At 45.0% G+C, this 27,910-nt stretch overlaps 1 long non-coding RNA gene, 18 other non-coding genes and 1 pseudogene across 23 annotated transcripts in view; all 20 read left to right on the top strand.

The window, feature by feature from the left end:
- The window catches only part of LOC141113579 (uncharacterized), a 37,755-nt gene extending 10,263 nt beyond the window's left edge, over positions 1-27,492 (top strand). The window contains exons 1-25 of one of the 5 annotated variants that reach the window (XR_012236791.1): positions 10,125-10,218; positions 11,136-11,212; positions 12,373-12,422; positions 12,657-12,706; positions 14,395-14,452; positions 14,765-14,815; positions 15,054-15,103; positions 17,140-17,197; positions 17,750-17,828; positions 18,133-18,182; positions 18,673-18,751; positions 19,002-19,056; positions 19,284-19,333; positions 20,886-20,957; positions 21,266-21,316; positions 21,559-21,608; positions 23,049-23,103; positions 23,410-23,463; positions 23,815-23,870; positions 24,506-24,564; positions 24,897-24,950; positions 25,408-25,465; positions 25,799-25,850; positions 26,894-27,050; positions 27,154-27,492. This is a non-coding gene — a long non-coding RNA (uncharacterized lncRNA). Of the gene's footprint in view, positions 1-10,124; positions 10,223-11,135; positions 11,213-12,372; positions 12,423-12,656; positions 12,707-14,394; positions 14,453-14,764; positions 14,816-15,053; positions 15,104-17,139; positions 17,198-17,749; positions 17,829-18,132; positions 18,183-18,672; positions 18,752-19,001; positions 19,057-19,283; positions 19,334-20,885; positions 20,958-21,265; positions 21,317-21,558; positions 21,609-23,048; positions 23,104-23,409; positions 23,464-23,814; positions 23,871-24,485; positions 24,565-24,896; positions 24,951-25,387; positions 25,466-25,798; positions 25,851-26,893; positions 27,051-27,153 lie in introns of those variants that run through there. The other 4 variants (XR_012236787.1, XR_012236790.1, XR_012236788.1 and 1 more) reach the window with 4 other exon arrangements.
- LOC141114724 (small nucleolar SNORD12/SNORD106) lies at positions 12,138-12,227 on the top strand. The gene has a single exon (XR_012236991.1). It is a non-coding gene; the product is annotated as a small nucleolar SNORD12/SNORD106 (small nucleolar RNA).
- On the top strand, positions 12,498-12,589 carry LOC141114718 (small nucleolar SNORD12/SNORD106; annotated as a pseudogene).
- On the top strand, positions 12,803-12,890 carry LOC141114714 (small nucleolar SNORD12/SNORD106). Its single transcript, XR_012236983.1, has one exon. It is a non-coding gene; the product is annotated as a small nucleolar SNORD12/SNORD106 (small nucleolar RNA).
- On the top strand, positions 14,532-14,621 carry LOC141114725 (small nucleolar SNORD12/SNORD106). Its single transcript, XR_012236992.1, has one exon. It is a non-coding gene; the product is annotated as a small nucleolar SNORD12/SNORD106 (small nucleolar RNA).
- Positions 14,900-14,986, top strand: LOC141114716 (small nucleolar SNORD12/SNORD106). The gene has a single exon (XR_012236985.1). It is a non-coding gene; the product is annotated as a small nucleolar SNORD12/SNORD106 (small nucleolar RNA).
- LOC141114731 (small nucleolar SNORD12/SNORD106) lies at positions 17,266-17,353 on the top strand. Its single transcript, XR_012236998.1, has one exon. It is a non-coding gene; the product is annotated as a small nucleolar SNORD12/SNORD106 (small nucleolar RNA).
- LOC141114715 (small nucleolar SNORD12/SNORD106) lies at positions 17,904-17,993 on the top strand. The gene has a single exon (XR_012236984.1). It is a non-coding gene; the product is annotated as a small nucleolar SNORD12/SNORD106 (small nucleolar RNA).
- On the top strand, positions 18,263-18,352 carry LOC141114723 (small nucleolar SNORD12/SNORD106). The gene has a single exon (XR_012236990.1). It is a non-coding gene; the product is annotated as a small nucleolar SNORD12/SNORD106 (small nucleolar RNA).
- On the top strand, positions 18,812-18,900 carry LOC141114727 (small nucleolar SNORD12/SNORD106). Its single transcript, XR_012236994.1, has one exon. It is a non-coding gene; the product is annotated as a small nucleolar SNORD12/SNORD106 (small nucleolar RNA).
- On the top strand, positions 19,130-19,216 carry LOC141114728 (small nucleolar SNORD12/SNORD106). The gene has a single exon (XR_012236995.1). It is a non-coding gene; the product is annotated as a small nucleolar SNORD12/SNORD106 (small nucleolar RNA).
- LOC141114729 (small nucleolar SNORD12/SNORD106) lies at positions 21,032-21,121 on the top strand. The gene has a single exon (XR_012236996.1). It is a non-coding gene; the product is annotated as a small nucleolar SNORD12/SNORD106 (small nucleolar RNA).
- Positions 21,404-21,490, top strand: LOC141114713 (small nucleolar SNORD12/SNORD106). The gene has a single exon (XR_012236982.1). It is a non-coding gene; the product is annotated as a small nucleolar SNORD12/SNORD106 (small nucleolar RNA).
- Positions 21,705-21,789, top strand: LOC141114733 (small nucleolar SNORD12/SNORD106). The gene has a single exon (XR_012236999.1). It is a non-coding gene; the product is annotated as a small nucleolar SNORD12/SNORD106 (small nucleolar RNA).
- Positions 23,181-23,270, top strand: LOC141114719 (small nucleolar SNORD12/SNORD106). The gene has a single exon (XR_012236987.1). It is a non-coding gene; the product is annotated as a small nucleolar SNORD12/SNORD106 (small nucleolar RNA).
- LOC141114726 (small nucleolar SNORD12/SNORD106) lies at positions 23,509-23,599 on the top strand. Its single transcript, XR_012236993.1, has one exon. It is a non-coding gene; the product is annotated as a small nucleolar SNORD12/SNORD106 (small nucleolar RNA).
- Positions 24,029-24,119, top strand: LOC141114717 (small nucleolar SNORD12/SNORD106). Its single transcript, XR_012236986.1, has one exon. It is a non-coding gene; the product is annotated as a small nucleolar SNORD12/SNORD106 (small nucleolar RNA).
- Positions 24,639-24,728, top strand: LOC141114722 (small nucleolar SNORD12/SNORD106). Its single transcript, XR_012236989.1, has one exon. It is a non-coding gene; the product is annotated as a small nucleolar SNORD12/SNORD106 (small nucleolar RNA).
- Positions 25,033-25,123, top strand: LOC141114730 (small nucleolar SNORD12/SNORD106). The gene has a single exon (XR_012236997.1). It is a non-coding gene; the product is annotated as a small nucleolar SNORD12/SNORD106 (small nucleolar RNA).
- Positions 25,546-25,635, top strand: LOC141114720 (small nucleolar SNORD12/SNORD106). The gene has a single exon (XR_012236988.1). It is a non-coding gene; the product is annotated as a small nucleolar SNORD12/SNORD106 (small nucleolar RNA).
- Positions 27,493-27,910: the final 418 nt, after the last annotated feature.

Genomic DNA, 27,910 nt, shown 5'->3' with positions numbered 1-27,910 from the left:
GAGCCAAGGGGGGATAGCTGCAGTATGATATTGATGTTACAGCACGGAGATGATTATGTATATGTGTTTTTTTTTTTAATAACCCCATACATCTCCTTGAATATACTGAATATGGATTATGAATAATACTATAAGTGATTATAAAGCCTTGGGGCTTTTTTTCTTAAAATAACAAACATACTATACAAAGAAGTGGAAGAGTTTCCCCAAGGGGTTTTTTATCAGCAAAATATTTCTAAAACCGTAATTAGTAAAACATTTTTTTTATTCTGACAAGAAATGAATTCCATTTGTTCAATCAATTTTGAATATAAATTCTGGTTGGGGACACAAACAATAGCATAAACCATCGCTCAAGGCAAACAATACACCAGTTTAACAGTTACATTACAATATTGCTATCCACATGAATACCCCATGAATACCCCGATGCATTTCGACCCTTTTCAGTTCTGGTCTTCTTCAGGGGGATTTTTTATTCTAAAGAGATATATCAGAAAATTCTAGTAAGAACTTTGTACAGTATGCAAAACATAATTGGACGTTTCATAATATTTTAAAAAATACATCTCCGTATGTATGGTGAAATATTTACCATTCAGGGGATGGGAAAGTGGGGATGTATCGCACAGCCAGGGTTATTAAAAACAGTTGCATTCGGTGGTCCCACAATGTCCAGATCTTCCCTCCGCCCCCTCCAGGCGGGTCCATAGTCCACGGGGCTTACAAGGAGCCATGCTCTTGGACCCAGTGGGGAAGGTATGGGGCGAGGCACCTATAATTCGATATTTCTAAAAATCAGTATATGATCAGCAAGTGTTAGGTAAGTATTCAGTGCTGCCTTGTAATGCCAGACTGGCTGGTATTCAATCAAATGTTGGAAATATATCAACTAGTGTTACTAATTTGTTTGTATTTGGGTTTATTCATTTATTTGATTTGTAATGATATATAGTAGAATGAGAAATGGGTGTACTGTGTGTTTTTACCTAATAAAGCAGATTACATGGGTGATAGTGCACTGTGGTGAGGTGGTGAGTGTGAAGATGACTAAGTAATAGAATCGAATGTGAAAAAATAACATGAAAAATATATATATATATTTTTTTTTACAAACATACTATACTTACCTGCTCTGTGCAAGGGTTTTGCACATAGCAGCCTCAAACCTCCTCATCTGGGGTCCCCTGCCAGCACTTGTGCGTGCTCCCTCCAGAGCCGGATCTGAGTGTCCATAAGACCCTGCTCCCTGCTCCCTCATCACTGGCTCTGATTGACAACAGGGGGAGCCAGTGGCCCCTGCTGCTGTTATTTGAGCCAATCAGGAGGGAGAGACCTGGGAGAGCCTTGGCTCTTGTGCACATCGCTGGATCAAGATCGGGTTCAGGTAAGTATTTAGGGGGGGGGGGGCGTTACATGCAGAAGGTTTATGGAGTAAGGAAAAAACTTTCTGCCTCTAACAAACACTTTAAAGCGGAACTTCATCCTAAAATGGAAGTTCCGCTTTATGTCTGCCTCCCCCCTCCGCTAACACTTTTGAACGTTTTTATTTTTTGGATCAGAGCAGGTACTTCGTACTCGTTCACCAGAAGTCCCCCCTGCTTTCCCCACAGCCTTCTGGGAGGAGTCACAGGTCCCCGCAGGCTGCAGTACCATTTACACAGCACATCTTGCGCATGTGCAGTATGAAGCCGCAAGGAGTCACACCCAGCTTCCCACACTAAGCATGCCGGCGCCCTGGACCCAAAGACTGGTGAAGAACTGGCCCGGGTGAGCATGACGCTGGATCCCTGGACAGGTAAGTGCCCTTTTATTAAAAGTCAGCAGCTATGGTATTTGTAGCTGCTGACTTTAAAAAAAAAAAAAAAAAGCCTGACAAACCCCTTACTAAACATAAAATCTACCAGCTGCTGGGTTTGATACATTGATAATGAGCTCATGAATTAAAATGAAGGTAAAATACAATATATATTTGTGTAATCATTTAAGTAGTAATGGTGATAAACATAATAATAAACATGGCTCTGCCCACTATAATGAAATGAGGAATGATGTTATTTTGGGGATATATGATGGAATGAGATGTGAATGACTTTTGTTTTGAGAAGGTTTTACTGTGCTACACATTGATTCTTTGGATGACTTTTCGATTGCTTTAGGACCCATTCACATCATTGTGTAACGCAGTGGTTCTCAACCTGGGGGTCGAATGACGATTTGCCAGGGGTCACCAAATCATGGGCTGTTCCTGGAGCCTGCACCGCTTTCCCAGCAGGGCTGTCCCTGGAGCCTGTGGCCACCCAGCAGGGCTGTCCCTGGAGCCTGTGGCCACCCAGCAGGGCTGTCCCTGGGGCCTGTGGCCTCCCAGCAGGGCTGTCCCTGGAGCCTGTGGCCACCCAGCAGAGCTGTCCCTGGAGCCTGTGGCCTCCCAGCAGGGCTGTCCCTGGAGCCTGTGGCCACCCAGCAGGGCTGTCCCTGGAGCCTGTGGCCACCCAGCAGGGCTGTCCCTGGAGCCTGTGGCCACCCAGCAGGGCTGTCCCTGGAGCCTGTGGCCACCCAGCAGAGCTGTCCCTGGAGCCTGTGGCCTCCCAGCAGGGCTGTCCCTGGAGCCTGTGGCCACCCAGCAGGGCTGTCCCTGGAGCCTGTGGCCACCCAGCAGGGTTGTCTTGGAGTTTGTGGCCACCCAGCGGGGTTGTTCCTGGAGCCTGTGGCCACCCAGCAGGGCTGTCCTTGGAGTCTGTGGCCACCCAGCAGGGTTGTTCCTGGAGCCTGTGGCCTCCCAGCAGAGCTGTCCCTGGAGCCTGTGGCCTTCCAGCAGGGCTGTCCCTGGAGCCTGTGGCCACCCAGCAGGGCTGTCCCTGAAGCCTGTGGCCACCCAGCAGGGTTGTCCTTGGAGTCTGTGGCCACCCAGCAGGGCTGTCCTTGCAGTCTGTGGCCACCCAGCAGGGTTGTTCCTGGAGCCTGTGGCCACCCAGCAGCCGCCCATTATGTTTTTTCGGCATTGTCTGCGGACAGAGACTAGAGGTCTGCTGACTGGTGAGGAATGTGAAGTGGAAGGGGCTGGAGGAGACCCTACATCCTGATTTCGGCATAGGTGTCACTGCTACAAGACACCACAAAGTCGGAGACACAGAGAATCCGGAGACATAGTGTGTAACACTACCTGTCATTATAATTGCCATTAAAAGTCCCCAGTACAGTCCCCAGATTAGCAGATGACCTTGATCAAGAGCACCTAAGCTGGCTGATCAGAACTCCCCCCAGCATTGCCACTCACCCCCCCCCCCCCCCCAGCAAGGACTAAGAGAGGGAAAAGAGGGGGAGGAACAAAGAAAAAGGGAGAGAAAGAGTAATGCCGCGTACACACGACCGGTCGGAATAAACTCTGGAGGTTTTTCCGATGGAGTTCCGCTCAAACTGTCTTGCCTACACACGTTCACCTGAAAGTCCGGTCGCATAGAACGCGGTGACATACAACACGTACGACGGGACTAGAAAAAGGAAGTTCAATAGCCAGTAGCCAATAGCTTCCGTCTTGTACTTGCTTCAGAACATGCATCGTTTTTGGTCCGTCGGAACAGCATACAGACGAGCGGTTTTCTCGATAGGAATTGATTCCGTCGGAAAGATTTAAAACATGTTCTATTTCTAGGTCCATCAGAATTTTTGAAGAAAAAAAGGTCCGATGAGGCACACACATGATCAGAATGTCAGATGAAAAGATTCCGTCTGACTTTTCTTGCCGGAAAGTCCGACCATGTGTACGCGGCATTAGAGAACAAGAAAGACGGCTAGAGAGAGGGATGGGTGAAAAAAACAAGCAGTTAGGATAGAGAGAGATAAAAGGGAAAGAAAGGAGAACAAAGAAAAAGAGTGGTAAATCCTAAAATGTACCATAAGGGGTTTTAATACTGTATGAGTGGAAGGGACTCAGGGAGAGCTAAATGTCCATGGGTTAGGGGTGCAAATTACTTGTCTTGCCTTGGGTGCTGACAACCAACGCTACGAAAATTTTACTAATAGGGGTCCCCACAACTTGGGAAATTTTATCAAGGGGTCATGGCACTAGAGAGGTTGAGAACCACTGGTGTAGCGGGAACTGCTGTGCAATTTTGTGGCGCGATTTGCACATGATTTTGCGTGTCACATAGGGCCAGCCCATTCACTTGCCCTACGTGTGTTTGTCGCCCAAAACGAAGTTACTGCTCTCTTTTGGGCAACAAGCTTCACGCAATTTAGAAAGATTCGGTTTGCCGTGATTTCCACACAATTCTGTCAATCGCCAATCATGGCAGAATTGCATTGTGTTTAGGGTGCCATTAAGACCCCTTTCACGCTGGGGTCGCGGCCACGTTTGTGGTAAAGCGATGCTCGTTTTAGAGGCGCTTTACCCCTGTTTAAGCAGGGCTTTGCAGCACTTCTGCGATGCTTTTCGGCCGCTAGTGGGGTGCTTTTAACCCCAAAGAAGAGGTTAACAAATCCCGTGTTGCGGCGCTTCCGAAGTGCTTTTCAGGCGCTTCCAAAGCGCTGCCCATTCATTGCAATGGGCAGGGAGTTTTGGAAGCGCTGTATACAGCGCTCCCAACCAGTGGTGTATTTAGGTTTTGTGCTGCCTGACTAAACGCATGCACCCTCCTAATTTAAATACGACCCACCCCATCCTGCCAAGGCCACACCCCTTCCTGTTTAAGACCCACCCTATCATCTGTAAACAACACCCCTTCCTCTTTAGGCTCATTTGGCACCTTTCAGGGGGGAACGGGTACCTGTTTCTGACAGGTACCCTTCCCCACTTCCGGGAGACTGTGCTGTCCCCTCTGAAGTTTGCCCCCCTCCTCCTTCCTCCGCTGGGCCATTGAGAAAGTGCAACGCGCTTCGCACATGTGCAGTAGGGAACCGGTCGGTTTCCCTTACCATGAATGATAGTGGCAAAACCCGAGAGCCAATCCGAAAATCAGCTGAGGTGTCGACATCGCTGGATCCCTGGACAGGTAAGTGTCCTAATATTAAAAGTCAGCAGCTACAGTATTTTTAGCTGCTGAGTTTTAATGCTATCACGGGGGGGGTCTCACTGTGCTATCAAATGCAGCCACTGTGCCCATCAAATGCAGCCACTGTGCCCATCAAATGCAGCCACTGTGCCCATCAAATGCAGTCACTGTGCCCATCAAATGCAGTCACTGTGCCCATCAAATGCAGCCACTGTGCCCCATCAAACGCAGCCACTGTGCCCCATCAAACGCAGCCACTGTGCCCCATCAAACGCAGCCACTGTGCCCCATCAAACGCAGCCATTGTGCCCCATCAATCGTAGCCATTGTGCCATCAAACATAGCCATTGTGCCCTCAAACGCAGCCACTGTGCCCATCAATTGCAGCTACTGTGCCCATCAATTGCAGCCACTGTGCCCCATCAAACGCAGCCACTGTGCCCCATCAAACGCAGCCACTGTGCCATCAAACGTAGCCACTGTGCCCATCAAACGCAGCCACTGTGCCATCAAACGTAGCCACTGTGCCCATCAAACGTAGCCACTGTGCCCATCAAACGCAGCCACTGTGCCATCAAACGCAGCCACTGTGCCCATCAAACGCAGCCACTGTGCCATCAAACGCAGCCACTGTGCCCATCGAACGCTGCCACTGTGCCCATCAAATTCTGCCAGTGCCCATAATACTGATATACTTTATTAAATGACTGTACCTGCTGTCCTGGGGGTTTCCCTCGTGCTCCTCTCTCTCCTCCTGACGTCACAGCCCCAGGGCCGAGGAGAAGATTCACTGCAGGAAAGCAGTGCAGGGGAGGGTAGGTGGAGCTTAAGGCTCCACCTGTCACCTGTTGCATATGGGGGGCGCGAGTGACACACGCCGCCCCCCCGCATGAGAGAAAGCCCCCCCACCCGTCTGACTGATTCCCGGCTCCCGCTGCCGCCTCCCGCACACTTGCAGCCCACAGCGGCCGGCTTTCTGTAGCGGCGCCGCGGTGTATGGGCGTGCCTTTCAGAGGGTAGGGGGCGTGAGATACACGCCCCCACCCTCTGCCAAGCACGCCCATACACAGCGGCGCCGCTACAGAAAGCCGGCCACCGTGGGCTGCAAGTGTGCGGGAGCCGGCAGCGGGAGCCGGCAGCGGGAGCCGGGAATCAGTCAGACGGGTGGGGGGGCTTTCTCTCATGCGGGGGGGCGGCCTATTTTGCCGCCCCCCGCAAAGTGCCGCCCTAGGCCTAGGCCTTGTCGGCCTAGGCCAAAACACAACCCTGCTCCCAACCCGCCCCAAAGAAGCTGCCTGCAGGACTTTTCCGAATGTCCCGCAAGTGCACCGCCCCAGCGTGAAAGCACCCATTGCAGAGAATGGGAGGCAGTTTTCAGGCACTTTACAGGCGCTATTTCTAGCGTTAAACACCTGAAAACTGTCTCAGTGTGAAAGGGGTCTAAGGGATAATGGCACCCAAATGAGTGTTGGTCAGCGATCATCACCCGACCCGCGGCGATTCTGCCTGCGATTCCAAATCGTGAATGGAGCCTAAGGCTCCTTTTACATCTGGCGTTTTGGGATATCAGGCAGAATCACTGTGTTTCTGCCTGCAACCCCAAATCGCACTGCAATAGTGGCAAAATTCACTACGCGTTTCAATGTCACCTAAAGGGGGTGCGGTTTTGCTGCGATTGTCACACGATCAACTGTGGCAAACCGCGTCGCCAGAAGCTTGTCAATCAAAAAAGAGCGACCAACTTCACGCAATGCATTTTGTCATGATTGCAGCACAATTTATTGTGTGACAATCAGAGCAAAACCACGCCACATTTAGGTGCCATTGAAAATGAACAGCTCCTGAACACGGGTAGTGAATTTTACCACTATTGCAGTACTGATTCGGAATTGCGGGCTTAGTCCCTTCTCACTAATCTGCGCAGTTATAGGCCCATTTTACACCAGCGGACTGATTGGGTCCGCCTGTCAATTTTTTCAGGTGGACCCGATCGGACCACCCATTGTTGTCTATGAGGCCGGGGGTATCTGCTGATACCTGCCGAGCATCCGACCTGATAAAATCCACTAAACATAGACGCATGGCGATACGCTTGCCTCCCATCCAGCGGATCGGATGATAATTGGATGGGAACAGGCTAGGGTTGCCACCTGTCCAGGATTCACCCGGACAGTTCGGGTTTGGAATCATGCATCCGGGTTTCAGACTGCCTGAAACCCGGACACATTATTCAGACTGGACTATGGCTTCCCAGCAGGGTTGCTGTCTGCAGTTGTCTAAGCTGAGAGTGTCTGTTACACTGTCTTTTACACTTCCCAAAGCCGGCACTAACACCCCCCCCACAAACACACAAACACACAAACACACATACAGACGGGAGAGGAGAGAGGGCTCGATCTGTTCCTCTTCCTCCCACCCCTACCCCTCTGTGTCTGCCCACACTCCAATCCACGGCACTGTGCATCAGAAAAGGAGAGTGGGGGCCGGAAATTTGAAGTCCAGCAGCCTCAGATACATCTGGATGAGAGGTGCTGACTACCAAGGGGTGAGTGAGCTCACCTTCCATCCCTGTTTGTGACTGAAGTCTCCCTACCTCTGAGTACACTAAGGTAAATCAGGGTTCTCAGAGCACCCCTTACATCGGAGTTTCCCTTTACCCCAGAGGCCGCAGTGTTTCCCCTTACATCAGAGTCCTCTCTGTAGATCAGAGTTCTCACTGTTCCCCCTTAAATCAGGGTTCCCAGAGCATCCCTTATGTTAGAGTCCCCAGAGTTCTCCCTTACATCAGAGTCTGCAGAGTCCCCCCTTAGGCCCCTTTCACACTGTCAGACTGTTCAGGTCCGCCTGTCAGTTTTGTCGGCGGACCTGAACGGGCGCTCCATGCTAGTCTATGGAGCGACGGATGTCAGCGGTGACATGTCCGCTGACATCCGACCCGGTCCGATCCGCTAAAATCAGACGGATGCCCCTACATTTAATAAGTAAATGTAGCGCTAATACTTAAAAAGTGAAGAAATGATCAGTGAAAATGACTCACTGCGACAAATGAGTATATATAAAGGTAATAGGAAGTGAATAAAATTCAATGGTGAAATAAAGTGCCCATAACAACACAATGTAATAGTCCCATAATCAAAAATTAAATTATATATGGTGAATCCAACGTGTAATGGAAAATCTTCAGGTCTGTGTGTCATCAGTTAAAAGATCTTGAACGGATAACAGATAAGATACGCTTACCAGATTTGGTGGATTCGGATGCCGGTGACACCGAATCAAACAGGCTAAGAGATCCAAGATGGAAGTGGTCATCCGGGGAACCCCGGATCTCAAGGGTAATCCCTCCTCTGCTCTGCCAATCACGACTGCCAGTCCGGAGAGACCAAGGGGAAGATGGAATATCCAAACGTCATGGAAGTCCCGGATTTGTGTAGAGCTCAAAAAAATTTAAAATGTGCCAATGGTGCAGATCAAATGGTATATTTATTGGATGACACCAATAATCCAAAAAACAGTTAAAAAGCGTGATCATGTAAATAAGTAAAAATCAACTGTAGGGAAGAGTGTAGCTCGCCCGCCACGTTTCGTCCAATTGGACTTCAGCTGGGGCATCAAACTCCCCTACATTTTCATCCCTCCCTGGCGGATCGGATCGGGTGAGATCTGATGAAAGAGGACATGCTGTCCGTTTTCGTCCAATCTCTCCATAGTAACTAGCGGCGCTCGACAAGCCCCTCCCCGCTCAGTGAGCAGAGAGGGACCTGTCATCCGCCGGCTCAGCGGAGATCAAAGGAGAGATCTCCCTCCCGCTGAGCTGGCGGACAGAGGCGGACTCCGAGTCAGCGGATCCGGCTCGTCAGAATGATGCCTTACAGTGAAAGGGAATTCTGTGAGTTCAGATGTAAAAGAGGAGGAACTCTGTGGATTCAGATGTAAAAGAGGAGGAACTCTTGTTATTATTTGATTAGAAATGTTATTTAATATCAAAATATATGTATAGTTTATGCTATAAAAAAAAATTTCCATGCGCTGCTAAAGTGTAAAGTGTTCGGGTTTGACTTGAAGAAAAAGTGGCAACCCTAGAACAGACTGCATGTCAATGTCCATCCAATTGTCATCCGATCCGATCCGCTGGACAGATGGCAAACCTCCCCATAAAGGAGAGCGGGCTGTGTCTGCATAGCGGAGCGGACACGGAGCTATCATCCGCCTGCTCAGCGCAGAGACCCCTCCCCCGCTGAGCAGGAGGATTCTGCTTGGATGGATCTGCTCCATCTGAAAGGGGCCTTACTGTCTAATAATAGAAATATATTTTAGGCTCTCAAATACATCGCAAGCTCCCCAATTGCATTCTATTGACAAGAAAAAATGGTATGACCATCCCCCATATGAAATTGATACATACTATCTGTATCACTATATACTGGCTCATAGCTTTCCATTGGAAATCCACCTCAGTGCCTATAGATCAATCGAAAACCAGGATAAACACCATCAATCTTATGGAGAAGATATCCCATACATAATAATACTATGCAATTTTATATAAAAAAATGGAATCCTTGGTTTATTCACGGTGATGTTTTATTCAATTTGATTGACCGCTGTTCACGGATTATTCCTCCGTAATTTTATACATCAACTATTTGTTACTAAAACTTTCTTGGTATCGTAGCCCTTTGATATATTAACTTTTTCACTTTTGTACCAGAATTATCGAAAATAACCTATGTAGGACTTATATTTTATTCATTTACATTTGAATATGATGTATACATTTCTCTTTATACCGTATATCGTCTCATTTTTTTAACACAATTTTTTTCTCAAATAAAAGTTTGTAAACAAAAAAAAATAAAACTAAAATATTAATAATAGAAATAATAATAGTAGCAATTTAATAACAATTTGAATTGTATTTGCGGTAATAAAGAGCAGACAACGCTGAACCTATGAATAATTAAATGTAATTATTGTATTATAGCCCCTTCTACAAGGCAGAGTGGGGGGGGGGGGGGGGGGACTTTGCTCAGCTACTTTTGTGCATGGACTATTATTATGGGATAGCGCTGTGAAATTGGTTACTGAGCAACCACCAGCAAGTTTAAAGTGAGATAGAGTGTCTCTTCCTGCCCCTGCTGACTTCTGGAAACCCTGTAGCTGCTCTTGCTTCCTGGGAGGGGGAGGGGAGCACAGCAGAGCACATGTTCTCAGAGTGAGCTGCAGGGTGAGTAAGTATGGAGGGTGAGCTCTGTGTGTGGCCTGTGATTTAGGTTTGTTCTCCTTTGACCAGGAGGGGGTTTACACTGGGGATTCACTGTAGGACTGGGGATTCACTGTAGGACTGGGGATTCACTGTAGGACTGGGGATTCACTGTAGGCCTGGGGATTCACTGTAGCATGCCAGTCTGCTCACCATACTTCTCAGTACTTGAGGAGATCAGTGTCCTCTTATGTTGTGTCTTACTACTAATCATGATCTTTTCTTTGTTTGTTTAGATCTTTTCTTTGTTTGTTTAGATCTTTTCTTTGTTTAGATCTTTTTATTTACTTTTTGCAAGTTTTCATCTGATCTATTTTTTTTTTTTTCTGGACTTCATTAAGGGGGATCTAGAGAGCATATCACATCTGTAGTTTACAGCGCCCCTTCCTGTCTCTGAACAGTACTACACAGCCCATTACTATTCTGATACAATGTGCATAAACTTTTGTAGATTATTAATAATATTATTATTATACGCGATTGATATAGCGCCAACAGTTTAAGCAGCGCTTTACAATGTATAGGGGGGGACAACACAAGTACAAAAAGTACAGGAGGGCCTGGCTGTAGAGCTTACATTCTAAAGGGAGGGGTGGTGGTGCAAAAGGTCATAGCTGCAGAGAATGATTTGATGGGGGTGGCTCCGCCACAGTTATGTGGGTGTGGGATAGATCTATTGGATTTATAATACAGAGCTCAGTTTGGATGCTCTCCGGCCATGCTGGTCTGATCACCATCTTGGCTCCTGAAGCCCAGACATATTGGGGGGGGGGATGGGGTACGAGAGATCAGTTGTCTTAGCCAATAGTGGCTAACCAGATATTTTGTAGGACTGTGAGCAGGTTTGGTTCTCATTTATAGCTGTATATTGTCTCTTGCAGGAAATGGAGTCTTCTGGCGTTAAATGGAGTCCTCCAGCGTTCAGTAAAGATCACCTTCCAGGATAATATATTAACAGGTATGATCATCCTCTGTGTGATCTCTCGTAAAATGTGTTTAATAAAGAAGAGAAATGAATAGGGAAAATGTATTGAGCCTGGGTATGCCCAACAGCTCTGTTTTGTATTTAAAAAAAAAAAAAAAAACATTTTTTTTCTATTACCGTATATACTCGAGTATAAGTCGAGGCCCTAATTTACCACAAAAAAATGGGAAAAACTTATTGACCCGAGTATAAGACGAGGGTGAGAAATGCACAGCTACTGTAAGTGGAAAAGAGGGTCAACAATGCCCATTGGCATGCCTCACTGTGCCCATTTGCAGCCATAGGTCCCCTGAACTTCAAACTCGGTAGTTAAGGGTTCCTAGATGCCCCCTAGCTGCAAAGGGTCCCGAAATGACATTGCTGCAGATGGACACAGTTGAACGAATTTGGGGCCCCGTATCTCGGGGCCACTTAGTGCTAAGAACCCCAAATTTGGTGTGCAAACCCAGTGGAACTAGCTCCATAAAATTTCCAAAACTGGAACTGGTACCATAACATATCCAAAGCTGGGGTTTCTAGCACCAAGTGGCACCGAGATACAGGGCCCCAAAAATCAGTAAAGAAAATGTCAAGCACTTTTCTGCAGCAGAGAATGACATTTTCCAAACCGGTTTTGGGGCCCCGTATCTCAGGGCCAAATTTGGGGTTCCTAGCACCAAGTGGCCCTGAATTATGGGGCCCCAAAGTCAGTTCGAAAAATGAAATTTTGCAGAAAAGTGCTTGACTCGAGTATAAGTCGAGGGGGGCACTTTCAGCACAAAAAAATGTGCTGAAAAACTCGACTTATACTCGAGTATATACGGTAATAAAAATGAATGAATTAAAAAAAAAAAAAAAAATCTCCCGTTTGCTCCGGTTTGCTGGGACTTGTCTCTGGGTATTCTCAGTCTCGGCTCTTGCTGGTCATGTGATGACAGATTTTTTTCCCCGGCAGATCGACCATGTTGATAATTGCATGCTCTAAGCCAGTTTTGTCTGATACACCAGCAGTGCTGATCTGTGATCAGGTTTCAGGAATGGTAGATTGATCTGAACTGGGTGAATACACCAGTATACAATGTGCTATTATATTATTAGTAGGGACTGTTGTTGGTTTTTACTGTCATTTTAAAGCTTTATACGGTCTCTTGCAGGGAATGCAGTCCTCCATTGTTCAGTGAAGATCACAAAGCAGCACACACAGGTACGTTCCTCCATCTAATCTCAGTTGCCCTGGTTTGCTGGGACTTGTCTCTGGGTATTCTCAGTCTCGGCTCTCGCTGGTCATGTGATGACAGAATTTTTTTTCCCCGGCAGATCGACCATGTTGATGATTGCATGCTCTAAGCCAGTTTTGTCTGATACACCAGCAGTGTAGATCTGTGTGCGGTGATGTATGTGGCTGCTGTGATTTATAGCTCTACAATGTCTCTTATAGGGAACGGAGAGGCTTTTGACCACAATGGGACGGACCATCATGTAGTACAGGTACGGTGTACACTTTTGCCATCCCATTAATATGGTCCTGTTTGCTGGGACCTGTAGCCCTCCTGAGTGCAGTGATTAGAGGTCATCTCTGATATTGCTGGTGTGTGTGATGATTGAACTTTTTTCCCTGACAGATCGACTCTGTTGATTGATAATATAAGCCAGTTTAATCTGATACATCGTTGTTGGGCCTTTTACACTGCAGGGGGAGGGGGTACATTGTGTAGCAGGCCCTGTATGGGGGGGGGTACCTTTGGGAATGATGGGTGACTGGCGGGGACAGGTCATCATGTTTCCTTCTTTGGATGCATTATATGGGATGTATTCAGATCTATGATACAGAGTACAGCCAGCGCTACACTGATTCAATGTATGAGAAAAATGCCCTTCTGTGTCTGTGCCTGGTACTGTGCACACTACAATATTCTGATATAATGCATGGGGAATATCATATGCAGTGCATAGGATCTATAATGAATAGTGGACCCTGTGTCTGTGCCTGGTACTGCACACCTAGCACTGTTCCAGTACAATATATGGGGAATATTATATGCAATGCATAGGATCTATAATGCACTGGAGCCCCCCTGTGTTTGTGCCTGGTACTGCACACCCATCACTATTCCAGTACAATGTATGGGGAATATTATATGAAATGCATAGGATCTATGATGCACTGGAGCCCCCCTGTGTTTGTGCCTGGTACTGCACACCCATCACTATTCCAGTACAATGTATGGGGAATATTATATGAAATGCATAGGATCTATGATGCACAGTGCCCTCCTGTGTCTCTGCCTGGTACTGCACACCTAGCACTATTCCAGTACAATATATGGTATATATTCTATGAAGTGTATAGCATCTATAATGCACAGTGCCCTCCTGTGTCTTAGCTTGGTACTGCACACTTACTATTTATGTCCTTAATGCAGGGGCTTATTTCCATTGTGGGCTGCATCAGCATTATAGTTGCCCTCAAAGGGCCACTTCTTTCTGCAAGACCAGTTGTCCAGAGCATCCCACTCTCCCCTTAAATTATTGTCAAGAGTCCCCTCTCTGGCCAAAAGGAACGCGCAGGATCTTGAGGAGACGTTCTGTCATCCTCTCTGCTGGTGACTGTTGAGAGCGAAGGCGGAGACTAAGGGGGTGCCGCAGGAGAGGTGCGAGGGCCAGTTGAAATGGCCTGGTGGCTGGATTTGGCCCACAGGCATTGGGGTTGATGTGCAGCAGTGCATGGTAGCCAATCAGCTTCTATCTTCAGCATGTAAGCATAAGCTATGACAAAAAAAAACCTGGAAGCTGATTGGTTTTCAATTAGAGCTGCACCAGATTTTGAACACTCCAGTTTTAGTAAATCAACCTCCTTGTGTTTTGAAACGTGTTTAAAGGATCTGTAATATACAGCACTCCCTGTGTCTGTGCCTGGTACTGCATACCCAGCACTATATAATGTATGGACATTATTTTGGGATGTTGTAATATTTTATAATACAAAAACGAGATGGGGAAGATCCTTTTGGTACTACCTTCTCACTGTATTTGTCTTTTAGACAATAGTTAGCAGCAATTGGGCTTCAAAAATTATCAACAGATTTGAGCTGGGTGATTAGACCCAAGGGATATTGGGAAGGGACTGGTGACTAGGTTTAGCATCTAATTTTATAGCTTTGTATTGTCTCTTACAGGAAAATTGAGTTCTCCAGCGTTCAGTAAAGGTCACCTTCCATGAAAAAAAATGGACAGGTATGATCATCCTCTCTGTTCCTCTTAGTTGCTCCGGTTTGCTGGGACTTGTCTCTGGGTATTCTCAGTCTCGGCTCTCGCTGGTCATGTGATGACAATTTCTTTCCCCGGCAGATCGACCATGTTGATGATTTTCATGCTCTAAGCCAGTTTTGTCTGATACACCAGCAGTGTTCTGTTTTTAGCTTTAGGAATGGCAACAGATTGGTCTGAACTGGGTGAATACACCCAATAATGTGCTATTAGGTAATTGGTAGGGACTGTGGTTGTTTTTACCGTAACTTTTAAAGCTTTTAATACCTTCTCTTGCAGGAAATGCAGTCCTCCATTGTTCGGTGAAGATCACCAAGCAGGATAACTCTGGTATGTTCATCCTCCGTCTAATCTCTTGACTGCTCTGTTTTGCTCTCTGACTTGTCTCTCTGGGTATTCTCGGTCTCGGCTCTCGCTGGTCATGTGATGACAGAATTTTTTCCCCGGCAGATCGACCATGTTGATTGCATGCTCTAAGCCAGTTTTGTCTGATACACCAGCAGTGTTGATCTGTGTGCGGTGATATATGTGGCTGCTGTGATTTATAGCTGTTCTATATCTCTTGCAGTGAATGGACCGGCTTTTCACCACAATGTGACAAACCATCATATAGTACAGGTACGATATTTACTTCTGTCATTCTATTTGCTGGGACTTTTAGTCCTCCCAGCTGCAGTGATTGCAGGCCATTTCTGATGTTACTGGTGTGTGATAATTAACCCCCCCCCCAGATTGACTCTGTCAGATGCTGTATGCCAGTTTAATCTGATACGTCAGTGTTTGGCCTTATACATTGCAGAAATGGAGGAGGGGGGGGGGGGGACATGTGATGTGTATAATGTAATCAAAAACACAATACTAATCCAGCGCCAATGTGTGTAAACCCAGGGACCTCAATCAAGGCATGTAGAAAATAAACAAATAATACAAATGTATACCATATACCTTATAGTCAGTCATCCATGTGACACATAACATGTACTGAGTAGATTGACAAGACTTAAAATGGGGGAGGGGGGGGGGTTTGGGGGAAAGGGAAAGGGAAATCAGTGCAGCTGGACTAACCGTAACTGATAGATACAGATTTAAAACAATAACCAAAGAATGTCCAGCGCTCTGAATGTCTCATAAACAGTTACCAGCAGTCCAATAATAAAGGTTAAGAGATTTAATGTTTGTGTGTGATAAAAACACTGTAATAAAAACAATAAATGAACAGTATGTCATCCTATGTTAATAACACTGTAGGACACTTGAATAAGGAAGTTTCTGACAGCCAGAAGTTCCAATCAGCAGCAGGCAGTTTAAGACTGGAGATCCATCCAAAAAACCTAACCCCAAGCTGGGAAGCAGATGGAAGAGAGTTGGAGGGGAGATGGAAGCCCCATCCCGCCAAACTCAGGGGATCCACAATGTAAAAATCAGCTTAAGATGGAGAGGCTCACCGATTCCGGAGGACAGATCTGTGAATGTGATATGAAGGCAGGCTGTGAATCCACCGGGAGGGAAAGGTCTCGCAGACGCTCTGTGTCAGGGGATGATGACGTCAGCCCAGCTGGAAGATGAAGGCGCGGCTTCACACAGGGGAACCGCCGGAACAACAGCTGACAGCGCTGTCAGCTGTTGTTCCGGCGGTTCCCCTGTGTGAAGCTGCGCCTTCATCTTCCAGCTGGGCTGACGTCATCATCCCCTGACACAGAGCGTCTGCGAGACCTTTCCCTCCCGGTGGATTCACAGCCTGCCTTCACATCCCATTCACAGATCTGTCCTCCGGAATCGGTGAGCCTCTCCATCTTAAGCTGATTTTTACATTGTGGATCCCCTGAGTTTGGCGGGATGGGGCTTCCATCTCCCCTCCAACTCTCTTCCATCTGCTTCCCAGCTTGGGGTTAGGTTTTTTGGATGGATCTCCAGTCTTAAACTGCCTGCTGCTGATTGGAACTTCTGGCTGTCAGAAACTTCCTTATTCAAGTGTCCTACAGTGTTATTAACATAGGATGACATACTGTTCATTTATTGTTTTTATTACAGTGTTTTTATCACACACAAACATTAAATCTCTTAACCTTTATTATTGGACTGCTGGTAACTGTTTATGAGACATTCAGAGCGCTGGACATTCTTTGGTTATTGTATAATGTAATGTGCACTGTATAGAGGAGAATTGGCAGGAGCCAGTGATTCCTTTTTATCACCTCTACTTTTCAGTATTATACATGTCAAGCACTGCTCTGATATAATCTGAACTTCATGGAGAGGATATCACATCTATAGTTTTTAGAGCGTCCCCATTTGTCTGACCAGTACTGCACACCCATTCTTCTCATACAATGTACATAAACCTTTGTAGAGAGGACATTAGATTTAGAGTACTCAGCCCCCCCACAAAAGTGATACTTTCAGGCCATGTTGGTCTGCTGCTCACCACCATCTTTGCACCCTCTGTCCCAGACTTGCGGGCAATGGCGGATCTGGTATAGTACAGTATATCATGGTCTTGTAGTGTTTACTCTGGATTTGTCTTTAGAAATCTATAGCCATGTGCAAAAGATTGGTCTAAACTGACTGAAATATCCAAAACTTCCTGCTGACAGATAATCAGTAGGGACTGATTCAGTTTAGTATCTTATTTATAGCTTTACGCTGTCTTACAGGCAATGGAGTCCTCCAGCGTTCAGTAAAGATCACCTTCCAGTGCTGTAAAGCAGACGGGTATGTTATGTGTTCTTCCTGTTTAATCTCTCAGCTTGTCTCTCTGGGTATTCTCAGTCTCGGCTCTCGCTGGTCATGTGATGACAGAATTTTTTCCCCGGCAGATCGACCATGTTGATAATTGCATGCTCTAAGCCAGTTTTGTCTGACACCAGCAGTGTTGATTTTGTGATTAAGCTTAAGGAATAGTAACAGATTGGTGTGAACTGGGTGAATAAACCCAATAATTTGCTATTAGATCAGTAGGGACTGTGATTGTTTCCAACTGGCCTGGTCATGGGAGAGGAGGGTGGGGTAGATACTTCAGATCAGTTATAGTTCAGACTAAAGATGGCGGGTAGTGTTCATACTGGGTTGATCCATTATCGATTTAATCTATTGCAACAAATTGGGCTTCAGAAATGGCAACCAATTTAGTCTGAGGTGGGTGAATGTGCTATCAAATATTGAGTTGGGACTGTGTGTAGGTTTAGTGTGGTTTTTTTTTTTTTTTTTTTTTTTTTTTTTTTTTTTTTTTTTTTTTTTTTTATAGCTGTATACTGTCTGTTGCAGGAATTGGGAGTCCTGTGACATGGAATGGCGTCTTCCAGTGTCCGGCAAGGATCACCTTCCAGGATATTAAATTAAACGGGTATGATCACGCTCTGTAAAATTTCTTGGCTGTTTTGCTGGGACTTGTCTCTGGGTATTCTCAGTCTCGGCTCTCGCTGGTCAAATGATGACAGAATTTTTTCCCCGGCAGATCGACCATGTTGATAATTGCATGCTCTAAGCCAGTTTTGTCTGATACACCAGCAGTGTTGATCTGTGATTAAGCTTTAGGAACAGCAACAGATTGGTCTGAGCTGGGTGAATACACCCAATAATGTGCTATTAGATAATTGGTGGGGATTGTTTTTACTGTCATGTTTATAGCTTTATACGGTCTCTTGCAGGAAATGCAGTTCTCCAGTGGAGATCACCCGCAGGATAAGAATGCAGACAGGTATGTTCGTCTTCCATCTAATCTCTCGGTTGCCCTGGTTTGCTGGGACTTATCTCTGGATATTCTCAGTCTCGGCTCTCGCTGGTCATGTGATGACAGAATTTTTTCCCCGGCAGATCGACCATGTTGATAATTGCATGCTCTAAGCCAGTTTTGTCTGATACACCAGCAGTGTCGATCTGTGATTTAAGCTTCATGAATAGTAAGATTGGTGTGAACTGGGTGAATACACCCAATGTACTATTAGATAATCTGTAGTGGCTTGGTCAGAGGAGAGGAGGGTGGGGTAGATCAGATCAGTTATAGTTCAGACTAAAGATGGCGGGTAGTGTTCATACTGGGTTGATCCATTATCGATAATCTATTGCAACAAATTGGACTTCAGAAATGGCAACCAATTTAGTCTGAGGTGGATGAATGTGCTATCAAACATTCAGTTAGGAGTAGGTTTAGTGTCACCTTTTTTATAGCTGTATACTGTCTCTTGCAGGAAATGGGAGTCCTGTGGCATGGAATGGAGTCCTCCAGTGTTTGGCAAGGATCACCTTCCAGGATATTATATTGAACAGGTATGATGGCGCTCTGTAAAATTTCTTGACTGTTTGCTGGGACTTGTAATCTCGGCTCTCGCTGGTCATGTGATGACAATTTCTTTCCCCGGCAGATCGACCATGTTGATGATTGCATGCTCTAAGCCAGTTTTGTCTGATACACCAGCAGTGTTTAAGCTTCAGGAATGGCAACAGATTGATATGAACTGGTGTGAATACAGCCAATGTACTATTATATCATTTTATAGCTTTATATGGTCTCTTGCAGGGAATGCAGTCCTCCAATGTTCAGTGAAGATCACCAAGCAGAATAACGCACACAGGTATGTTCATCCTCCGTTGAATCCCTTGTCTACTCCGGTTTGCTGGGACTTGTCTCTGGGTATTCTCACTCTTGCTGGTCATGTGATGACAGAATTTTTTCCCCGGCAGATCGACCATGTTGATTGCATGCTCTAAGCCAGTTTTGTCTGTTACACCAGCAGTGCTGATCTGTGTGCGGTGATATTTGTGGCTGCTGTGATTTATAACTGTACAATGTCTCTTGCAGGGAACGGAGAGGCTTTCGACCACAATGTAAGGGATCATCATGCAGTACAGGTACACTTTTGATGTCCTAGAATGTTTCTTTTTGATGGGACTTGTAGTCCTCCTGAGTGCAGTGATTTGTGATCATCTGATATTGCTGGTGTGTGATTGAACTTTTTCCCCCCGACAGATCGACTGATACTATAAGCCAGTTTAATCTGCTACTTCATTGGGCCTTTTGCACTGCAGGGGAAGGGGTTGTGTAGCAGGCCCTGTATGGGGGAAGTACCTTTGGGAATGATGGATGACTGGCGGGGACAGGTCATCATGTTTCCTTCTTTGGCTGCATTATATGGGATGTATTCTGATCTATAATACAGAGTACAGCCAGCGCTACATTGATTCAATGTATGAGAAATATATGAGTTATTAGATCTGTAATGCCTGTGTCTGTGCCTGGTACTGCACACTCTGCAATATTCTGATACAAGTTACAACGTATAGAGCATCTTATTGCCCAATGCCTGTGCCCAGTACTGCACACCCAGCACTGTTTCTGTTACAAGGTATGGGCATTATGAGGTGTTGTAAGGTCTATAATGCACAGCGCTCTCTGTGTCTTTGCCCAATACTGCACACAATATTTAGAAGTCAAGCATTGCTGTGATATAATGTATCTGGACTTAATGAAGGGGTAATTGAGAGGCTATCACGTCTATAGTTTCCCTGTCTCTGACCAGTGTTGCATACAAATTATTCTAGGAGTGTGGAGAACAGGGCGCTCTGGATAGCAAGGAGACTTTAACAGTACATGTCTGGCTCTAGAGATGTGATTAATGCACCACAGTGGCACTTCAGAAGAGGGAAGCACACTCTATAGACAAAGCAGAGAAGAAGGTGCTTCTAAGTGCAGTAATAAAACGCGTTAATGAAAAGGAAGGGTTAAAAACACTTACAAGATGGCAGTGAAAAACAGGCATATAAATGAATCCATGACATCCTGCCCTTTTGTCCTGCCCTTGGCTCTCGTATAAACCCCTTGCATTGGTTTGAAGGAGCGACTGGGCATGCTCAGAAACATGTAATCGCCCATTCTGATGTCACTTCCGGTTGCCTGGATTCCATGCTGGCCCAGACCACACAGCTCCATCTTGGATCAGAGAGATAGGGTTTATCAGCAGGTCGGCTGGAACTTCCACCTGCAGCTATCTTTACTCGCTGGATGTTATGGATTCATTTGTTATGCCTGTTTTTCACTCCCATCTTGTAAATTATTTTTAACCCTTGTCATTAGTGTTTTATTACTGCACTTAAACGCTTACACGTTGACTTTTGTAAAAATGTCCTCAGGCCATGCTGGTCTTTTGTTCACCATCTTTGCTCCCACTAGGCCTAGTCATGGGGGGGGAGAGCGAATACTTCAAATCGGTTATAGTTCAGACTAAAGTTGGAGGGTAGTGTTCACACTGGGTCGATCCTTTTATCTATCCTCTATTGCACCAATTAGGCTTCAGAAATGGCAACCAATTTAGTCTGAGGTGGTTGAATGTGCTATCAAATATTTGTTTGGGAATGTGAGTGGGTTTAGTGTCTCTATTTTATAGCTGAATTCTGTCTCTTGCAGGAAATTGGAGTCCTGTGGCAGAATGGAGTACTCCATTATCCAGTGAGGATCATCTTCCAGGATATTGAACAGGTATGATGGTGCTTTGACCTATTTCTTGGCTGTTTGGTGGGACTTGTCTCTGGGTATTCTCAGTCTCGGCTCTCGCTGGTCATGTGATGACAGAATTTTTTCCCCGGCAGATCGACCATGTTGATAATTGCATGCTCTAAGCCAGTTTTGTCTGATACACTAGCAGTGCTGATCTGTGATTAAGCTTTAGGGAATGGCAACAGATTGGTGTGAACTGGGTGAATACCGAGAATATGCTGTTAGGTAATTGTTAGGGACTGTGGTTGTTTTTACTGTCATTTTAAAAGCTTTCATATGTTCTCTTGCAGGAAATGCAGTCCTCCATTATTCAGTGAAGATCGCCAAGCAGGATAACTCTGGTATGTTCATTCTCCCCTCCATTTAATCTCTTGGCTGCTCCGTTTTGCTCTCTGACTTGTCTCTGGGTATTCTCAGTCTCGGCTCTCGCTGGTCATATGATGACAGAATTTTTTCCCCGACAGATCGACCATGTTGATTGCATGCTCTAAGCCAGTTTTGTCTGATACACCAGCAGTGTTTGATCTGTGTGCAGTGATATATGTGGCTGCTGTGACTTATAACTGTACAATGTCTCTTTCAGGGAACTCAGAGGCTTTTGGCCACAATATGACGGACCATCATGTAGTACAGGTACGGTGTACACTTCTGCCATCCCCTTAATATGGTTCTGTTTGCTGAGACTTGTAGTCCTCCCAGGTGCAGTAATTAGAAGTCATCTCTGATATTTCTGGTGTGTGTGTTTGAACTTTTTCCCCCTACAGATCGACTCTCTTGACGGATGCAATAAGCCAGTTTATTCTGATTCATCATTGTCATGAAGAAGGGAGGGGGGCATTCATTGTGTATGATGAACAAGGCCCTATATAGAGGAGATATATGAGGACTGATGCTGTATTGGCAGATTTTTTTTTTTTTCTTTTGTCCTTTACTTTTCTGGCTGAGTTATTATAGTAGCGATAATATAGTGTGACTCCTGTGTCTGAACCACAGGCTGCACACTCAGCAGTATTCTGATAGGTTGTATAGGAAATATATTGGGTGGTATAGGGTCTGATTTATACAAAGAATCACCTACTACTGCACACCCAACACTATTTACAATACAGTGGAACCTTGGATTACGAGCATGATCCGTTCCTGGAGAATGCTTGTAATCCAAAACACTCGCATATCAAAGCGAGTTTCCCCATGGAAGTCAATGGAAGCTAACATAATTCGTTCCACATTGACTGACTTCTATTGCATGCAGTGCCAGAGGTGGGGAGCCGCCGGAGAGACTCGGAAATACTCGGAGACCGCTTGGATACACTCGAAAATCCTTGGAAAGGCTCGGATGCACTTGAATAGAGTGTTTCTGAGCCACTCCGAATGTTTGGCCAAATGCGGTACTGCACACCACAGATGCTGGAATCCTGCTTCTTTTGCGATAACACTTGCAAACCGAGTCAGAATTAAAAAAAAAATAGCTCGTATTGCGAAACGCTCATTAACCTCGTTACTCGCAATCAGAGGTTCAACTGTATATATGGGATGTATAGGATGAATGCTACAGTTCCATGTATTTGTGCCCGATATTGCACACACCATATTTGCAGGCCATGTATTGCTCTGATGAGATGTATCTGGACTTTATGGGGGGGGTTACTGAGAGGATATCTCATCTCTAGTTCAGTGTCTTTTGGTCCGTATCGCACACCTATTATTATGTACATTGTTATCAGAATAGACTTGTAGAGGGGGCATTGGATTTTTGATGCAGTGCCTTGAAGATGTGATGCTCTCAGGGTATGCCAGTCTGCTGATCACCATCTTTTGCTTCCCCTGCCCCAGACATAGAGGAGGGAGTATGGTGGTGGATACTTCAGAGTTGTTATATTTCGGTCTAGAGTTGTTTGGTAGTGTTAAAACTGGATTGGTCTCTTTGTAATAATCTATAGCAACAATTGGGCTTTAGGAAAGTTAATGGCTTGGTCTGAACTGAGTGAATACTCCCAATAATAAGCTATCAAATATTGGGCAGCATGAGAAGGTTTAGTATCTCACTTAGAACTTTTATACTGTCTCTTGCAGCAACTGGAGTCCTCCTGTGTTTAGTAAAGATCACCTTCCAGGATAAAGTCAGCAGGTATGACCGTCCCCTCTCTCTTACTAATCCTCTGTTTTGCTGGGACTTGTCTCTGGGTATTCTCAGTCTCAGCTCTCGCTGGTCATATGATGACAGAATTTTTTCCCCGGCAGATCGACCATGTTGATAATTGCATGCTCTAAGCCAGTTTTGTCTGATACACCAGCAGTGTTGATCTGTGATTTAAGCTTTAGGAATGGCAACAGTTTGGTCTGAACTGGGTGAATACAGCCCCAGTAATGTGCTATTATATATTTAGTAGGGATTTTTATTGTCCTTTTTATAGCTTTATACGGTCTCTTGCAGGAAATGAAGTGCTCCAGTGTTCAGTAAAGATCACCCGCAGGATAACACACAAAGGTATGATCATCCTCCATCTAATCTCTATTCTCAGTCTCGGCTCTTGCTGGTCATGTGATGACGGAATTTTTTCCCCGGCAGATCGACCATGTTGATGATTTGCATGCTCTAAGCCAGTTTTGTCTGATACACCAGCACTGTTGATCTGTGATTTTAAGCTTCAGGAATAGTAACAGATTGGTGTGAATACACTCAATAATGCTAAATATGGCAGGTAGTGTTCATACTTGGTTGATATATTATCCATATCCTATTATATATTTAGTAGGGATTTTTCTTGTTTGTGTGGGTTTTTTTTTTTTTTTTTTTTTTTTTTTTTGTGTTTTTATAGCTTTATACGGTCTCTTGCAGGAAATGAAGTCCTCCAGTGTTCAGAAGATCATCAAGCAGGATATTAATGCACACAGGTAAGAGCATCCTCCATCTAATCTCTCGGCTGCCTCGGTTTGAGGGGACTTGTCTCTGGGTATTCTCGGTCTCGGCTCTTGCTGGGACTTGTCTCTGGGTATTCTCAGTCTCGGCTCTCGCTGGGACTTGTCTCTGGGTATTCTCAGTCTCGGCTCTCGCTGGTCAAATGATGACAGAATTTTTTCCCCGGCAGATCGACCATGTTGATGATTTGCATGCTCTAAGCCAGTTTTGTCTGATACACCAGCAGTGCTGCTCTGATTAAGCTTTAGGAATAGCATCCAAAAATATGCTATTAGATAATTGGTAGGGATTATGATTGGTTTTTCCAGTGTTCAATTGGCCTGGTCATGGGGGGAGGGGGGGAGATACTTCAGATCAGTTATAGTTCAGACTGAAGTTGACGATTAGCGTTCACTGGATTGGTCTTTCGGCAATAATCGATTGCAACAATTAGGCTTCGGGAATGGCAACCAATTTAGTCTGAGGTTGGGGGAATATGCTATCAAATAACGTGTGTGTGTGTGTGTGTGTGTGTGTGTGTGTGTGTGTGTGTGTGTGTGTGTGTGTATTTATATATATATATTTTTTTTTTTTTTTTTTTTTTTTTTTAGCTGGATACTGTCTTTTGCAGGAATATGGAGTCCTCCAGTGTTTGGCAAGGATCACCTTCCAGGATATTCTGTTAAACAGGTATGATCGCACTCTGTAAAATCTCTTGGCTGTTTGGTGGGACTTGTCTCTGGGTATTCTCAGTCTCGGCTCTCGCTGGTCATGTGATGACAGAATTTTTTCCCCGGCAGATCGACCATGTTGATAATTGCATGCTCTAAGCCAGTTTTGTCTGATACACCAGCAGGGTTGATCTGTGATTTAAGCTTTAGGAATGGTAACAGATTAGTGGGAACTGGGTGAATACACCCAATAATGTGCATTTATATATTTAGTATAAATAGAAAATGGTGCATATATATTTAGTAGGGATTTTTACTGAAAATTTTATAGCTTTATACGGTCTCTTGCAGGAAATGAAGTGCTCCAGTGTTCAGTAAAGATCACCCGCAGGATAACACACACAGGTATGATCATCCTCCATCTAATCTCTTGGCTGTTCCGATTTGCTGGGACTTGTCTCTCTGGATATTCTCAGTCTTGGCTCTCGCTGGTCATGTGATGACAGAATTTTTTCCCCGGCAGATCGACCATGTTGATAATTGCATGCTCTAAGCCAGTTTTTGTCTGATATACCAGCAGTGTTGATCTGGGATTTAAGCTTCAGGAATAGTAACAGATTGGTGTGAACTGGGTGAATACACTTCAATAAAGCTATTGTATAATTTGTAGGGACTGTGATTGTTTCCAACTGGCCTGGTCATAGGAGGGGGAGGGGGTTAGTAGATACTTCAGATCAGTCATAGTTCAGCCTAAAGATGGCAGGTAGTGTTCATACTTGGTTGATACATTATCCGTATCCTATTGTATATTTAGTAGGGATTTTTATTGTCCTTTTTTATAGATTTATACGGTCTCTTGCAGGAAATGAAGTCCTCCATTGTTCAGTGAAGATCACCAAGCAGGATGATAACGCACACAGGTATGATCATCCTCCATCTAATTTCTTGGCTGTTCCGATTTGCTGGGACTTGTCTCTGGGTATTCTCAGTCTCGGCTCTCGCTGGTCATGTGATGACAGAATTTTTTCCCCGGCAGATCGACCATGTTGATAATTGCATGCTCTAAGCCAGTTTTGTCTGATACACCAGCAGTGTTCTGTGATTTAAGCTTTAGGAATGGCAACAGATTGGTCTGAACTGGGTGAATACACCCAATAATGTGCTATTAGATAATTCGTAGGGACTGATTTATTTATTTTTTTCTTTTGGTCATTTTTTTTTTTTATTTTATATCTTTATGCGTTCTCTTGCAGGAAATGTAGTCCTCCAATGTTCAGTAAAGATCATCCACAGGATAACACACAGGTATGATCACACACACACACGCGCAATGCAGCTGTGCCCACACTGCACAGGTCAACTGCCTGTTTTTGTCTAGTAGTTCAGCGAGCCGAGATCTACTGGCCCAATCCTCCCAGTGCAAGTGCAAGACCAGTCACTTTGGCTCCTGCCAACACTTCCCGTTTCTGATGTCATCACGCCCATAGACAGGCTCTGGATGTGAAGAAGTCAGGAACAGTCCACCTCTGTGGGGAAGTGCTGTTTTTCAGCAGATGGAAGGATTGGGCGAGTATAAGTCCTGTGTTCACCCCTAGAGCAAATGAGCAGTTGGCCCATGTGGTGCAGCCACTGACCCCCACTGCATGGGGGGAAAAAAAATTTGCTCAGAGTTGGTGTTTAGTCACTTTTTTTGTCCTGTGTTTTAAACACTGTCACAAATCCAATTCGGAAGTGGCTTACACGAAGTACATATTCACAAATCCAAACTGATTCTCACCAGTGATGGTACAGGCAATATATTACCGTACTATGCTATTATATTAGATTGTTGGCTATTTCCATATAAACCATTTTTAATACTCTTTAGACCAGTGGTCAATCAACCCTGTCCTCAGGGCCCACTAACAGGCCAGGTTTTATGTATTACCTTGGAGATGCAGACTAGAATACTGCAATCACTGAGCAGCGAATGATCTCACCTGTGATGTATTTCAGTTATCTTGCAAACCTGGCCTGTTAGTGGGCTCTGAGGACAGGGTTGATGACCACTGCTTTAGACCATTCAGATGTGTTGGCATAAATGTAATTTTATAGGCCTGAAATTAAAAGCGCAGAATACCAGAACATATACAAGTATGTCCATGTCCCTCATAGGGAGGATAGTTTTGGTCCCCTGGAAGTGTGCTTTATCCAGACAGGAGGCTCTGGTCCTCCATTGGTAATATGCATTCTCGCTTTCATTATGGTAATCTGTGTTGGGCCTCCAGATTACTTCAAATGGACACCTTACCCATTTCCTGTTTATACCCATCACATAGTTCTGTTCCTGACCTCTCATCTCTTTACAGGGTAACACGACTCTGGCACACAGGCTGGTCTCCTTGATGCCCGTTCTAGTGTGCTTCATTGTACACAGCTCTGGGGGGAGACACGGGGGGTCCGCTCAGTGATACGACCGTCTGTTGTGAAAGAAGAAGCTTGACGCACCCTGGAAGGTGGAGCCAGGTGAGCGTTGTTGCTGAAAATATACAGACACTTCAATACTGGTGTCTTCTGTTCTAGCTCTGTGCTGGATGTTCATGTGGATTTTTTTTTTTTTTTCCTTCAGGAATTAAGAGTTTAGTGATCGGCTAATGAAGATCTTGAGACTTCTTCAGCTAAATCATTTTCCCAGCTGCTGCTTTTTGATGTTTTGGGGAGAACATTTTCTGATTTTTAACCTTCATCAGGATGACGACGCTGTTTTATTTTGCTGTAAAATCTCTGCGGTGTTTGTTGCCCTGAGGAGGGACCTGTGTCCTTTATATGGCTTTATTTTTCAGGGGGGGGTTCAAGTCATATGAATAAAGTTACTTTAACTGCAATTGCACAGTCATGCAACGCTGTACATCAATTAAAGTTGTTTGGTTTATTTTTGTCCCCCCACAAATAAAGCTTTCTTTTGGTATTTGATCACCTCCTGTGGGTTTTTTCTTTTTTTTTTTACGCTATAAATCAAGACTCAATTTTGAAGAAAAAAAAAAAATTTTTTTACTTTTCTGCTGTGAAGCACATCCAATAAGATATGTAAAAAAAATCAAATTTCTTCATTAATTTAGGCCAATATGTTTGCTACTACGTATTTTTGGTAACAAAAATCCCAATAAGCGTATAGATTGGTTTACACAAGTTATAGCGTCTATAAATGTGTGTGTAATAGATATATTTTATATTTATATCTCTCCCTTGTAATGGTGGTGATCAGCGACTTAAGTGTGACTGTGATTATTGCGGCTGACAATTTTGACGCTCTGGTAATCAGTGACTAATGGTGATCAGTGCTAAAAATACACACTGTCAGCACAGTGGTGTAGTGGTTAGCACAT

This window comes from Aquarana catesbeiana, linkage group LG12 (assembly GCF_042186555.1).
Source record: "Aquarana catesbeiana isolate 2022-GZ linkage group LG12, ASM4218655v1, whole genome shotgun sequence".
Lineage (NCBI taxonomy): Eukaryota > Metazoa > Chordata > Amphibia > Anura > Ranidae > Aquarana > Aquarana catesbeiana.
Note: the sequence above shows the minus strand (reverse complement) of the source record. Positions and strands in the feature narration are given on the sequence as shown.